The 16,384-nt window shown below is 46.3% G+C and overlaps 1 protein-coding gene across 5 annotated transcripts in view; it reads left to right on the top strand.

Annotated features, from left to right (window-relative positions):
- The window catches only part of OTUD7A (OTU deubiquitinase 7A), a 291,540-nt gene that overhangs the window by 85,566 nt on the left and 189,590 nt on the right, over nt 1-16,384 (top strand). For 4 of the 5 annotated variants that reach the window (XM_075575882.1, XM_075575883.1, XM_075575885.1 and 1 more), the window contains one exon: nt 15,760-15,909. The exons of the other annotated variant lie outside the window; for it this stretch is intronic. The gene's annotated coding sequence lies outside the window, so the exon portion shown is untranslated. The remainder of the gene's footprint in view (nt 1-15,759; nt 15,910-16,384) is intronic. 5 annotated transcript variants of the gene reach the window in all.

Here is a 16,384-nt window from a genome sequence, read left to right as displayed (position 1 = left end):
CAGTTTAACTCTTCGTGTACTGACCCGCCTTGACTTTGGAACCCCTCTGGATATTGACCCCGGCTTACCCTCAACTCTGCGGACCTCTCCAACCCAGACCACTGCTATACGGACCTCCATGATTCTAACCTCTCCAACCCAGACCACGGCTAATGGACTTGACTATTCTGAATTCTCCATTCCAAGACCTCGGCAAGTATCAACGAACCCACTCTCTCCAACCCAGACCCGGCTACGTTTGACAATCCGCCTGCCAGGCACGCTTCCGCTGCTGTGGGTGCGTGGTTGACTACTTCCCCACCTCAGTACCAGGGTCCTGTCTTGCTCGTGGGCAGCGCAAGTGTTACAGCTATAAAACAGACATAGTGAATATTTGTGACGGACTTTAAAATGGTGAATAAAAGGAACTATACCAAATCCAAAATCGGGTGGCATTGGTTATGGAAAGTTGGGGCTAGGACTTGAACTAATTATGTTTGCGTAGAATCCTACATAATATACTTTTTGTTAATTGTGGGCAGGGTTGCCAACAGAATTTTTAGGGGCCCAGGATAAACTTAAAGAATGGCCCCCTGTACATTTTACGACACATTCGGTCTACTTTGCCCCATCATGTCTCTCTGCTTCTCCCTCATTGTTTTCTCCCCCCCCCCTCTCATTATTTTCTCCTCTCCACCCCCCACCCCTCCCCCTAATGTCTCTCTCACTTCTTGACATTCCATCTTTTCCCCTTCTGTGTCTCGGTTCTCTCCTCCTCCTCCTCCTCTTCCCCCACCCCAGTATGTCTCCTCTTCTCCCATCCCAGCATGTCTCCTCTTCTCCCACCCCAACGTGTCTCCTCTTATCCCCCCCCCACCCCAGCATGTCTCCTCTTATCCCCCCCCCACCCCAGCATGTCTCCTCTTATCCCCCCCCCACCCCAGCATGTCTCCTCTTCCACCCCCCACCCCAGCATGTCTCCTCCCCCCCCCACCCCAGCATGTCTCCTCTTCCCCCCCCGCACCTCAGCATGTCTCCTCTTCCACCCCCCACCCCAGCATGTCTCCTCTTCCACCCCCCACCCCAGCATGTCTCCTCTTCCCCCCCCCACCCCAGCATGTCTCCTCTCCCCCCCCACCCCAGCATGTCTCCTCTTCCCCCCCCCACCCCAGCATGTCTCCTCTTTCCCCCCCCACCCCAGCATGTCTCCTCTTCCCCCCCCCCCCACCCCAGCATGTCTCCTCTTCCCCCCTCCACCCCAGCATGTCTCCTCTTCCCCCCCTCCACCCCAGCATGTCTCCTCTCCCCCCCCCCACCCAGCATGTCTCATCTTCCCCCCGCACCCCAGCATGTCTCCTCTTCCACCCCCCACCCCAGCATGTCTCCTCTTCCCCCCCCCACCCCAGCATGTCTCCTCTTTCCCCCCCCCACCCCAGCATGTATCCTCTTTCCCCCCCCCCCCACCCCAGCATGTCCCCTCTTCCCCCCCCACCCTAGCATGTCTCCTCTTCCCCCCCACCCCAGCATGTCTCCTCTCCCCCCCACCCCAGCATGTCTCCTCTCCCCCCCCACCCCAGCATGTCTCCTCTTCACCCCCCACCCCAGTATGTCTCCTCTTCCCCTCCCCACCCCTGCATGTCTCCTCTTCCCCCCCCCCCCACCACCCCTGCATGTCTCCTCTTCCCCCCCCACCCCAGCATGTCTCCTCTCCCCCCCCAGCATGTCTCCTCTTTCCCCCCCACCCCAGCATGTCTCCTCTCCCCCCCAGCATGTCTCCTCTTCCCCCCCTCACACCAGCATGTCTCCTCTCCTAACCCCCCAGCATGTCTTTCTTTCCCCCCGTGCCTCCAACATGTCTTTCTCCCCCCCCCCCCCAGAATGTCATTCTCCTCCCCAGCATGTCTCCTCTCCTCCCCTCCCCTCAGCATGTCTCCTTCCCCCCCAGCATGTCTTCCTCCCCCCCTACCTCCTGGTATGCAGCTCTTTAACCCCCCATCCACCAGCCTGTCTGTGTGTCTCTTTCCCTCCAGCATACTTTTCTCTGGTCCTCCCCACTTTTTCCCTCTTGTGTCTCTCTTTTTTTTTTTCCCCCTCATGTCTTTATTTTCCCACTTGCATATTTCTCTTTGTACATTATTTTCTGTTCTCTTCCTTATTATCTTGGTTTGCGACCCCCTGATTTAACTGTGCTGTCCTCCTCGTTGACGGCCCTGATTGTGGTACTATTCCACTTTTGATTTCAGCCAATGTTCTACTTTTTCCAGGGGCAGCTTCTTTGTAACGCAGTGCAATAGAAATGACGCTTCATAAACAAGTGGAATTAATTGCCAGGTTGGTAATTAGAAATACATGTAAGAATATTTGGGTCTAGATCCATAAAGCGCTGTTAAATCGGAGTTCATAACGTTGCCTAAAACAGAAACAGACGTTGTGTTCCCCGAGTTAACATGGTAACTTCAAAGATAATTGTATCTAAAATAAACGTCTGAGCTACATCTCCATAACATTGGCATAACATGACATTATTGTAGCATAATGTGAAGTTAAGTACCTCTTTACGTTACTCTGATTCAGATCCTGCAATAGGTCTTTAACTCTTGTTGAGAAAGGAGAGGAAAATAACGCCAGGAAACAATGCTATATTAATCAAACCAAGCCTAACTTCGTTTTTACACTCATCCAAACCCCATCAAAGCCATGTTTCAGGTTCTGGAGGAGAGTAACACCATGCTTAGCTATGACTTGATGAACGTAATGTGATGTTAACCACCACAGACTTTAGTGGATAGGCGATGCTATGATCGCGCCTCATGTGCATATAATTTTCATCTCATTATCATTAATCGCTACTCTAGTTAACGCTATGCTCTTTACAGAAGAAAATATGGTTTAACTGTATGGTTGTAACGAGTGGTCACCACAAACAGGACGGGACAGTGAGGCTGAGGTGGGAATTTGTAAACACAGACCTGTAGCTGAGAGGCCACGTCCGGTGTGCAGGTTCGTCGTCGTGTAGCCGGGTCAGGGTGTAGAGAGGTCAGGTAGTAGATCTACTCGCCGTGATCGAGGGTAGGAGATGAGAGGATAGTTGAGGTCACTTAGCTGAAGTCAAGGACAGTAGAAGGTAGAGTGGTAGATATCCAAGCCGACGGTTGCATAGGTCTGGGAAGTCAGCTTGGGGTCGGTGGTCAAGGTTGCTGGAATGCAAGACAAGGTAAAGCAGAAAAGCGCAAGGCAGGGCACGGCAAGCAGGGTGCTTGTGGGTAGCACATCATCTCAGGAAGAAACTACTATGATCAACCGATTAGGAGCAGGGATCGCTGAGCATATAAAGGTTGGTGAACCAATCGGAAGAGAGGCTGCAGGTGATGATTGTCTAATGAAATGGCCAATCCAAGGCAAGGCTGCATGGCTGAAATAGATTATCACAGATCAAACCACTGCGCAGAGTCTGCACAGCAGATGCTGATGACCCAGCTGTTCCAATGTTAGAATTGTCACAAGGGTGTTTCCTGCCCATGGTCCATCATCTCGGGGGCAGAGCCTGCGCCCGATCCTCACAATGTTATTGTCCTTTGAAGATGCACTGTTAATCTTAATAGGACGTAAACTTGATTTGCATAATTAGTAGGGAAACCGAAGTCCTTGAAAATATGGGTATTTTCAACTGCCTTTTATTACCAACAACTTTTCAATGTTGCGTTGTCCTATAGTGTGTGTGTGTGTTTGTTTTGTTTGTTTTCATCCACGCGTAGGTCAGTCACTGTTTCTGTGGCTTTCTGTTTTAAATAAATATTAGTGATTGAAGAACATTGTTTTCTGTGGTCCGTTGGGAACGTAACTACAAAATCAATTGAAACTGTCAAGAACAGCTGCCTAAATAATGATGTTTGATCAGTTCTGAAGAGAGACAGATCTTGATTACACAAGCTTTTCCTTGGTCATTTGTCAATGTTTTAAATGTCTCTTAAACTACAGAATTCCATACATAACCATTTAAAATTGGGTTTCTTTACTTCTTTCTTTTTACTACAGTAACTGTGATTAAGTCTTGCTACCAATGTGTATTAGGTATGCATAAATTGCTGAATATGGTTATACTCCATGTAAAATTGTTCATTTCTGATTATTTTTATAATCTGAACATTATCATTCACCTTTTTAATTCTGTTGTAATGGGTTGCACGCATCTTGATGTCTGTTTTATGGTACAAACATTTGTAGTATTTTTATTGGCAAGAATATGAAAGTAATTGTTGTATAGAGTTACTAATGAACACACTGCTCACTGAGTCTCTCCCGGCCCTAAAGCGTTTATACAAATAAATGTTTGCGCTACATAATCTCAGCTCAAGATCCCGAGTAGCTGGTGCCTTAACTTAAAATGTGGTTGTAACGCCTGTATGCCCGCAGACCTGGCCAGTCCCCAGTACTGAGGTGGGTAAGGGTATAACACGCACCCACAGCAGTGAGGGCGTGCCCAGAGTGTGGTAAGTAGCGTTGCCGGGCCTGGTGAGAAAAGGGTTAACCATATACTTGCAGAGTCCGGGGTGCCAGAAGTCGGAGGGTTAATGGCCAAGGGTCAGGGGCAGGAGAGAGCAGCGTAGTGGTGTCCAAAGCAGAGTCCAGGGGTAGAGAGGTACACGTAGTAAAGCCAAGCCGAGATCAAACAAGGGAAATCCAAACAGAGGCAGGGTTAGGAACAAGGAGCTGGAACAGAGAGCTAAGCACAAGTTACTGCACACAGGAGCCACAGAGAAGCTATGCTGAGCGACGACGGAGAGGGAAGACTGGGGTAATAAAGGAGGGAGAACCAATGGTGGCAAGGGGAGGAGTGGAGGCCTGTCTGAGTGAACGCTGGGATAGGTACAGGAGGGAGGCAGGGGTGTGCTAGCTCGTAATGGCCTGCAGCCGATGAGGGGCGGCGCCAGCAGCACGGGAGGGCAAGTAAGAGGATCGGGTGCGCGCGCCTTCTGTAAGGCTGCCATGCGCGCGCCCCGATCGCGTGCATGCGGATGCGGCGTGCGCCGCGGAGGAACGGCTCGGCGTGGAGGAGGTAAGCTGCTGAGGGAGCGGAGAAGCAGGGCAGGAGGCTGCCGTGGGGCTAGAGATGACGGGGACCCGCTGAGAAGCACGTGTCCCCCGATCCGTTACAGTGGTCTCTCAGATCCGTAAAGGACCATAAGAACAAAGCCATTCCTTGGTAGAGTAAGAGGCAGCTGAGATGTGATGAGAACAGGTACCAGCAATGAAAGTGGTTCATGAGTTTGAGGAGAGTGAAGGCAGTGCGCAAAATTGGTATGTTATTGGTGAATGAAGTGTTGGTGGCAGGGCATGTGACGTGTCTGAGACAGTTTTCTTTGGATATTTGGGGAACCTATCATAGCTGGGGATAAATGACTAAGCAGGTGTTGCAGAGCCACCAGGGGTGGAATGCAGGACACAGCAAGAGGCATGTGCAGAAATCTAATACATAAGCTAGGCATAGTGATCTCCTGAAACCTTTCCCCCTTATGTTATACTATTGGACCACATGCCTGGTACATAAAGTTCTCATTATGAACTCCCCTGTGTATTAACATATTAAAAGTTATTTGCTTCCTTGTATGTTTCTGGGAACTTTTCAGGGCACTGCATTAAACATAAACTAATTAAGGAATAATCAATCAATACAGTTCATAAAGTAGACTATTGGAAAGTATTAACTGCCATAAGTAGTTTGCAGGATAATAATTATTATGGTACAGTATACATAGATACTCTAACTACACTAGCGGACATCCATTAAACTCATACACAGCCTGTGTTCTCACTACAGTACTAGGTTAGGAGCAAAGGTACAATTTCCACCTAATGCTGTTGTCAATTCTCACATATAGTATTGTAGAGGCACTATGGCAAAGTACTACATGGAAGGGCTACTATATGAACAACCATTATATAATTTACTGCACCATACAAGGATACAGTCAACCAACAAACCCTGGAGGAAAGAATGAGCACTTGTTACCTCCCAAGCAACAAAACAAAAGGAATATGTGAATAAATTATTAATTCGTAAAAGCTACTTTTTGTTAAGTATTCTTTCTAGAAAACAATATTACAAAAAGTAAAAAATACATTTGTTTCAAATTACAAAAAAGAACCAGAGAAACTACATACCATTGTCCCCCAATAAAAACATGATGGAAATCCAACCTTTTTAAGGACCTCTGGATTAATGACCAACAATATGCAGACACATCACACTTCAGCAATAATACTCCGGTATTGAATAGTTTATGATCACAGCACACACAAATGATATTTTTCAGGGGTCTCGCGTGCATGTATATTCAGACGTTTCTTCCATGCTCAATTCAGGCGCAGACGGTATATCCTCAAAAATGTCCTCCGGCACATACAAAGGACATGGCCATAAATACTGTACAGTATACCCCCAGGCATCACTCAAACATCTTTGCTTACGATGCCTCTAAATACATATTCATAGCAAGGATACAGGGTCAACTTTAGCTTGGACTAATAGAACAAAACATTTTACAGCTACTTAATATAATAATAACTTTATTTCATATATGCACTTATTCCCATGATGTATTATTTGTAGTTATTTGTTATTTATATGATTGTCAAGTGTATTACTACTGTGAAGCGCTAAGTACATTAATAGCGCTATATAAATAAAGACGTACATACATACAGTGCATATATATGTAAGGATGTGTTAATACGGCGTGTATGAGTGCATTGCACGGCGGGTTCCGCGTTGGCAAGTTGGTACAGGGCGCGCCATGTTGTTGCGCAATGTTGCAAGGTCACTGGTCTAGAGGAAAGGTTGCGCATGCGCTCGGGATGCGCGCGAACAGCGAGCCAATGAGAAAGGACTCTGTACTGAACTTTAACCCCTGCGAACCCTGGAGGAGTCAGCTGGCAATACGAGCCAATGAACAGGCAGGATTGGTAGGGGAGGAGAACAGGAAGCGTGGGGGAAGAGACAACGCTAGCAGAAGCGAGTTGGAGATTGCTAAAATAGGGAGTGCGAGAGCAGGGGGTCCGTGACCCGCCTGCCTAGGCCAGAGACTATCCCCAGGTCCCTAGGAGTATTCCCCACGTCACCATAGGTTGCGGTATTGTAGGGACGCCCGTAGTGGACAGATATTGTCACCTTAGAAAACCATCCAGCGCCCGGAGTTGTGGACGGATACTGCTGTCTGGGCTCAGACGGTGGAGCCGTGCGACAGTGGAAGGTCTGGACTGGACGTGACGGACCCTTTGAGAAGAGGTGCGGTCACCGCCGTGACCGGGAGGTACTTTGTATACAGCAAGTGGACCGACACCGGTCATCAGGCGCTGATCCCACCTTAGTATTAACTTTAACAGACACTAGCAAGTGGCTAGCGGATAGAAAACACTCTTTCCACGTTTCACAAGGACATACTCGATGAGAGCGTGGCGGGGCCACGGTTGTACAGGACAATATTCCCCTTGAGGTGTGGCCGAGCCACTTTAGTATAAGAGCCAGTTATTATGTGTTATGAGTGATGTCAATGTTATGATATGCCTATATATATATATATATATATATATATATATATATGTGTGTTCATGTTATGTTATCAGTGAAGGGCCACAGACAAACGTAGTAAAGATTGGTTGCTCCGCAAATGTATGGTATGTTTCTTGCCCAGGGTAAATCTTTCATAATGGGGATCCTGGGTAAGTGGAGGCGCTGCGCTATGTTAAGAGTGATTATTACCCCAGGCTCCCAGCTAGCGGAGGCTCAGATCTCCTGGAGCCACAGGTGTTAAACAGCGATTAGTAATTCCTTAGGTAGGTGGCCAGAAAAAGGGTTACATATACATACAGCGCTTTTCTCCCAATGGGACTCAAAGTGCTTCACAATCATAGTATAGTGCGCGGTACACAGCGCACACAATTTTTACAGACACAACCCCTGCCCCGTAGAGTTTACAATCTGTTTTTGATGGAATGGAAATACCTGGGCGCTACCTAGGAATAGGGTAAGTATGGTATCAAAAAACCTTGATGGTAGACAAGGTTTTCCCTCTGATTCTTGTCCTCCTGTGACTCTAACCCCAATGGAGGATCTACCCAGGATCATTCAAATGGAAGTAAAAAGAAAGAAGGGGAAGGGGGGAGCACTCACTCACTCACTCAAGCACGGCCTTGTGCGAATGCTTGCGCATCAAGGTATCTTTTGCGTCCTTGGTTCTTTGTGGATTCAGTCTCCGCTTCTCGTCAGGGCCCTTTTTCTCTCGATCTGATGTCCCTTGTCTTCTTTGTACCTCTCCCTTTTCTTGCGTGTTGTATCACCCAAGAGATCAATAGTACAAGCCGGGTGGGTAATTCTTTTAAAACAGGACTTGCAGATCAGGGACATACCTTGAACTCTGCCGTCGCCATCTTGGATTCTGGCAAGGACGCAAAAGATACCTTGATGCGCAAGCATTCGCACAAGGCCGTGTGAGTGTTAAAATTATTTTAGTTTCACACCATCCACTTTTCAGTGTCCTACACACCTGAATCAGATTTCACTCTACTTTATTATTCCACCAGTGCTCCCCCTTCCCCTTCAATCTGTTTTTGATGCTTGAGGCTTGGGGAGATAAAGTTACTTAGACTTATAACGCTGTACTAAGCACACTGACACAGTGGCTATAGGTAATGGGCGCCAGTAGCCTTATTGGTTACAGAAAGAGTAAGATACTTTGCAGATTGTGGTACTTTTTAGTGGACCAACATATCAATCATGCAATGGTTTCTTGTACTTAATCTTTTGAGACTGCCGAGGTCTCTTTGTCAGACGGTGGAGACCTCTGCAATCTTGAAAGCTTTTAATTTAGAAATGTCGATCTGAGTTTTACCTGCTTTCTCATTTTTCTGTCTTACAGGGAAAAAATGCTTGAATTATTTACACTTTCTGTAATGACACTGATTTGATTCCTTTTCATACAACATTTAATTAGGAAGGTGTGGGTTTTTACTCAATAGTTCTTCTGTCTGATCTGAAACCTCATTCTCAGCAGCAGACATTGGTCATAGTTATATCTTGGAGTGGAGACATTTAGTTGCTCTTTTCGATTCATTAAAACTTTACAACATAACCGTGTAGTTAAAGAAATGTTGGGGTCTGTGTCGCCCTAGCATTCCGGGGGTCCAAAAGTCTGCACTTGGCTGATTGTTGGGTGGGGAGTGGGGGGGGGGGGGAATGGATGGATACAGAGCTTGTTGAGCCATGTTTAGCTTCTTAGGCCCACCTGTTCAGCTTGGTGGACCCGGCAGAGATGGAGGTCCAGGCACCAGGCACCAACTATAGGATTCAGCCAGAGCCCCCTTCACTCCTGGGGCTGGGACAGTTGAGCAAAATGTAAACTACTAAAATATGATTTAATACTTGGTTTATGGCAATGTCCATGTATTTCCAGTTTTTCGGACAATCAACTCGTTTATTAATCAAACCTTTTATTAAACAAAACAACACGAGCCTCTCTCCCATGGTCTGCAACCTTTGAAGGAAGACATTTTATAAAAATGTATTTGTCCAAAATATTCTGAGAGCCGCAACACATGCATGAATATTACACAAACACCTACTTATACTATACTTATACTGTACACACACTCATAGGTATATACTGTATAAGCATTAACATACGACAAACTTGCTTTAATCAGAATTAGGAAAAGGAAAAAATATGTGGGGGAATAAAATGCCTCTCACAATAAGTCCCTTTATTTTGTTTTTTCATTGTTTGTCTGTGTAAAACTGTTTGTCATTTACAAATACACAATACAAACATACATACACTACCCCCACCAATACACACACTCACTACCACCCCACAATACATACGCGCGTGCACACACAAACACACAAACACACACAAACACACACACAAACACACACAAACACACACACAAACACAAACACACACACAAACACACAAACACAAACACACACACACAAACACACACACACAAACACACACACACAAACACACACACACAAACACACACACACACACACACAAACACACACACAAACACACACTACCCCCCCAATACACACACACATTAGTGTGTAATATACACACTATCCCCCCAAATACACACACACACTAACCCCCAACACAAATACTATACCCACAACAAAATGCTTTTATTTGTGTGAGCTTTCGAGATACACTGATCTCTTCTTCCGGCGACGTTACAATGGATAAAGCAAGAAAGGTTTTTACTTAAAAAACGTGCATCCTGGAATGTTATCTGTGGCTGAAGCCTAGCTCTCCCCCTGCGCAGTATGCGATTTATGACTTGAGGTGTTAAATGGTCCCTGAATGTTAGTGATATGAGTGTGTGTGTAAATATCAATTTATAAAACGCCCACAGTATATACAGCGTTTACAAAAGGTGTGTGGGAGTGTGTGCCAATGGTGTGGGTAGGTGTAGAAATGTAAGAGGGTGTTGCATTACTATTAATGTGTGTAGATACTATGTGGTCCCTATTGTTATATAGGGATAGAATTACATTGTATATTTGTATGTGTAAAAGACGCAAATATAAGCACTTCGTTAGCCACATAATGAAATGCTTTTATTTGTGCGAGCTTTTGAGATACTGATGTCTTCTTCTGGCGGTGTTACAATGCGGTGTTACAATGCGGTGTTACAATGCAGTGTTACTATGCGGTGTTACAATGCGGTGTTACTATGCGGTGTTACTATGCGGTGTTACAATGGATAAAGTAAGAACTGTATCATCTCCCCAGGTGCGGGCTTGCCTCATGCACTGTCCCACGCTGGGCCTGCTTCCTGCCGGTGCGCGCCACAACTTCCGGCATGTGCCAACGTCACAGAGAGGTCTGGCGTGGGAACAGTGTAGGAGGCACGCCGCAGCTGGGGACATGCCTGGCGACAACAAGAGGACCGATCAGTGCCGGCTGGGCCCCCCTCGCAGCCACCGGCAGGAAAGCGGCAACCTGCGGACGGAGGAGAGCCGCATATAGGTGCGGAAAGAGCTTACCCCTGCCCTAGCCTTACTGTTCAGTAATCTGAGTTCATAGGCGAGCAAAAATGAGAAATATAATGAATATTCCAAAGTGAGCTGAAATAATATTATTGGCAGCATAGAAATCAATGATGGTGTGTTTGATAATAAATACTACACTCAATCTGGAAACAGTACTCATGAATCTGTTTTAAAATAATTACCATTTATAGGGTGGACAGTTTTGTTTAGAAGTCTCTTCACTGACATTGGTCACCCCATTTTGAGTTGGGGGTTCAGCTACTTGTGATCTTAGGCTGTCATTTCGAAGTGCAAACTTAAATTGTAAATTCCTTATTGTCAGTGACCTCGGCGAGCCGAGTATTCATTAGTAACTCTGTCATAGTAGAAAAGCAGGGAGCGCAAAGAACCGGTGTCAGCATGAAAGGATAAAAAAGAAAAGAAAACACACAAATAGTGCAAACCTGTATAAAAAAAAAAGCAAAAACTGCTAATGGTGGAACGCCAACAGTCCCAAAGGGCACATAGGCCTAGAGTCCCACAGATAATTAGTATCTCAAAGAACTTGGAGCTCACAAGTATGATATAAACTTGCAGCACCCAAGCAAAGAAACGTGACATAAGTATGTAGTGGTTGAAAATATATTCTGGGTGACACAAAGGTAGGCAATGGCAACTTACAAAGGAGTCCCATGCAAGGGCAGTGTACGAAAAACACGTGGAGTAGTGTCCGGTGATAGAGGCTTGTGTGCCGACGGCTGTGGATGATATGATTATTATTATTATTATTATTATTATAATGGAAAATCAGAGATCACGGTATGGGCATCATGTTACAAGTCTACGAAGAAAGGTGAATACTGTAGTAACTGTTGGATTATTATAGGAATAATCAGAAATGAACAAATTTACATGGAGAATAACTATATTTAGTACTAGCTGATATACCCGGCGTTGCCCGGGATGTAATGTTCTCGCTCCCCCTCCCTCTCAACTCCCTTCCACTCTCTTCCCCCCCTCTTCACAGCTGTTCAGAGCTGCACCCCCTCCCCCCACTGTTCACAGCTCCGATTTCCCCCCTCCCCATTCAATGCTTTTCCCCCCCTCCCCCCCTGTTCACAGCTCCGTGCCCCCGTGTGTTTGGCAGCTGAGCTGACTAAGGGGGAAGTGTGTGTCAGTCAGTCAGTGAGTCAGTGTGCGTCAGTCAGTCAGTGAGTCAGTGTGCGTCAGTCAGTCAGTGTGCGTCAGTCAGTGTGCGTCAGTCAGTGTGCGTCAGTCAGTCAGTGTGCGTCAGTCAGTCAGTGTGCGTCAGTCAGTCAGTGTGCGTCAGTCAGTCAGTGTGCGTCAGTCAGTCAGTGTGCGTCAGTCAGTCAGTGTGCGTCAGTCAGTCAGTGTGCGTCAGTCAGTCAGTGTGCGTCAGTCAGTCAGTGTGCGTCAGTCAGTCAGTGTGCGTCAGTCAGTCAGTGTGTCAGTCAGTCAGTGTGCGTCAGTCAGTCAGTGAGTGTGCGTCAGTCAGTCAGTGAGTGTGCGTCAGTCAGTCAGTGAGTGTGCGTCAGTCAGTCAGTGAGTGTGTGTCAGTCAGTCAGTGAGTGTGTGTCAGTCAGTCAGTGAGTGTGTGTCTGTCAGTCAGTCAGTGAGTGTGTGTCTGTCAGTCAGTGAGTGTGTGTCAGTCAGTCAGTGAGTGTGTGTCAGTCAGTCAGTGAGTGTGTCAGTGAGTGAGTGTGTCAGTCAGTCAGTGAGTATGTATTTATGTCGGCTTCCCCCCTCTCTCCTGACTCCCTCTCCCCCCCCCCCCCTCCTGACTCCCTCTTCCCCCCCTCCCTCTCTTGACTCCCTCTCCCCCCTCTCTCTCCTGACTCCCTCTCTCCTGAGTCCCTCTCCCCCCACCCTTCTTTCCTGACTCCCCCCCCCCCCCTGCAGACTGGCGGTGGCACGCTAGTGTCGGCGGCAAGTGGACATGTGAGGCGCTGTTGAGAGAGAGAGAGAGAAGTGGGGGGGGGGGGTTGGTGGGGCAGATGCGGCTGCAGTGGTGTTGTCCTTGCAGCGGGTGGGGAGGAGGTGAGGCGCTGCTGAGATAGGGTGGGGGTAGTGGGGCAGAGGCGGTTTTCGGCGGTGGTGGTCCCCCCCCCCCCTTGCACGGAGCTGTGTTGGCGGCGGGTGGGGAGGTGAGGCGCTGCTGAGAGATGGTGTGGTGGGGCAGAGGCGGCTGTCGGCGGCGGTTCCACCCCCCCCCCGCACGGAGCTGCCCCCCCCCCCCAAGGATCTGTGTCGGCAGCGGGTGGGGAGGAGGTGAGGCACTGCTGAAAGAGGGTGGGGGGTGGTGGGGCAGAGGCGGCTGTCGGCGGAAGTGGTGTTGTCCTTCCCCCCCCCGCAAGGAGCTGTGTCGGCGGGTGGGGAGGCGCTGCTGACAGAGGGTGGGGGGTGGTGGCTCCGGTGTGTGTGGGTGTGTGAGGTGAGCGGAGGAGGCTGCTCACGGTGTGCAGTGATGGTCAGAGGCGCACGCGGTCACGGTGTGAGGAGGCTAAGAGTGTGCGTGTGTGTCTCTTCTCCCTGCCTTGCTCCTCCCTGCCTGGCCCGCAGGCCAATGAGCTGTCCAGCAGAAATACACACACAAACATTATTTCAGTCTAATATATATAGATTTACACATACCTAGTTGGCAATAGTGGCAACACTTTTCCACTTTTACTGCAGTAAAAGTGGTAAGACCCACAATTTTTAATTAATATGTATAGAGTCCTGTACTTTAAGAGACCGTTAACCATGTGTAAGGGTGACAAATAACCAAGGAAAAGCTTATACGATCCAGATCGGTCTTCAGAACTCCTCAAACAAAATGATTTCAAGCAGCAACCCCCTCACCTCCCCCTCCCCCACTTGCATAGACTGATAGAAAATATATTCTTTGCTCGGGAGAAGATCTGTTGGTATATTGTGGAGATAAGGCCCTTTTCCAAGTAGCTGGAGATATAGAGAGATTGGTACCCTGTAATAGAGGAGGGCTGTTGTGCTTTACGTACTTGGACAGCAAAGTGATTCAGCTGTAAATAATGGAACAAATAGTGTGTGTTTGGAGCACAAACAGTGATATATAAATCTATAATATATATATATATATATAGAAAATAACATGTACGCGTGTTACTTGTAATATATATATTATAGATTTATTTGTCACTGTTTGTGCTCCAACAAACACTATTCTTTACACTATTATAAGACTGAGACACACCGTCTTTAAAAGTCGGAGCTGCATTTGTTTTCACAAAAACACCATCAGTCATCACTGTTGTCATGTTAGTTTTTTTTGGTCGCTAACACTTTTTAATATTCTTGTTCACTTTACCATGGGGAGCGCTTCTTTTCGTTGTTTTTCTACTTCAGCTGTAAATATCTGAAGCATTCAGAATTCGGAAATTCCTTTTTTCCCTCACATAAGTTTTTAATTAAAAAAAATATTGTTTTCCGTTCCAATGCTTTCAAAATAAAATGTACATTTTTAGTGGAATTTGCTGCTTTAATTAGATTAGAAGTTTACATTATTGTCCACTAATCTGATGCGTTAACACAACACTCAACACTGTTCACTTGCCTCTTTTTTTTTCCAAAACCGTTTGTAGCTGGGAAATTTATGAGCCATTGAATAGCATCGCTTTATATTTCCGATTTCTGAATAATATAGGAATAAGATTTTGGGAAACGTTGCACATACTGTAGCTGTGGTTGAAAGATGGGAAAGCAAAGAGAATAACAAGTTTTCTTGGCTTGAATATTACTCTTAAGAGTAGAGCTGAAAGAAAGGCAATGAGTGGTTGGGACTTATGAGAAATTTCTATATACTCCAAAGCGGCCGTTATTGACTCAATTGGGATTTGGTAACAGTTGCTTCAGAGTATATAAAATTACAACCTTAGTCACTTTGCTATGGAAATGCTTCAATATATGTATGTGTATAGTAATAGACCATGTCCATGCATGAACTCTTACCCCCCGACACCTTAGAAAAACTATCACTTCCATGTTCTCCTCCTGTCTGTTAGATCTTCAGAGCAGTGATCCCTTTCTCCCAATGTTCACTTTAATATATTATGCACTGTGTTTTAGGTCTTGTATAATATCTCTATAATGAGTGCCTTACATCTAAATCAATCTGAGAGTCCTGTGGAGCTCAACAACAGTGATACCAGCTCCAGTTACCCCTGGGTTGCTGGGACATTAGATTTTTTTTTCTGGTGTGTGTATACCCACTAACACTTCAAGCATTGCAGATTTCTCCCTTTGAATCCCATTCGTTCTTTCACACATCCTTTAAAAGCGGTGGCATTCTGCTTCCATAGTCCTTCGAGCAGTAAGACGCCAATACAACTGCGTGTGGAAGATTCACTAACCTACGATATGGGCAAGCGCACGGTAATCCGGCATTACCCGCCGTTCAAGTCCATAGCAGTTGACACAGGATGACCGTGCGATAACCAGTAGGAGGCTAGTGAATGTTTGTTCAGTTGTCCTTACTGATACAGGATAGTGAGATATCTTAAGGCTTTATGATCATAAATGTAATTTGTAAAAGTCAAACCTATATTCTTCCACCACAAAATGTTCTTGTTCATTGCATATTATTGTTTATACATTTCTCTTTTTTTTTTGGTCTCTATCCTTTTTGTCAAGAGTAAGGTAAATGGTGCAGACTTGTATGTGGAAGAGATACATGGACGCATGCCAACTAGCAGTGCTTTTTTCCCCCCCAGAGATCTCGTCAGAAGAAGCAAACCCTACTTACAGTATCACTTCTTGGGAAAGAAATACTGCAAGCCACAATGAAAATCAAAATGTTACAATACAGGATGTTACCCGCATGAAGCATTCCTTGATTCCACCTCATTCAAAGGCTAATGAAAGTAAGTGCAAACTGCATTATGAATAGCTTTAATCAGCTCAGAAGCCATGTATGGTTGATGTGACTAACAGTGTCAAGGGATCTCATTTTTGCTGGCTGATTTGGGAACAGCTGCTATCTGTTCTGCAATGTGAGTACCCCGTACATACACTGGAAATTGTTGACTTCATTATATGATGGCAATTGAATGACACAATAGAGGAATACCTGGCACTCCATAAATACCAAAGAAAGAGAAGGTGCCTCCTGCACAAAGTTGAAAGTCTCTCCGCATTCGACAAAACCATATGAAGTAGAAACTGCAAGTAGGCTGGGCACTATAAAAGATCATTTTAATGCCACATAGAAAACGGTTATAACACCGACGTTTCGATCCCTTAATTGGACCTTCATCAGTGCTAGCTATGCCCTGATGTTTTCTATGGTCATTAAAATTACCGGTTAGGCCGCGTTCATGTGCCGTGCGTCTATGAGGC

Source organism: Ascaphus truei, chromosome 18, assembly GCF_040206685.1.
Source record: "Ascaphus truei isolate aAscTru1 chromosome 18, aAscTru1.hap1, whole genome shotgun sequence".
NCBI lineage: Eukaryota > Metazoa > Chordata > Amphibia > Anura > Ascaphidae > Ascaphus > Ascaphus truei.
The sequence above is the reverse complement of the archived record's forward strand: the minus strand, read 5'-3'. Positions and strand labels throughout refer to the sequence as shown.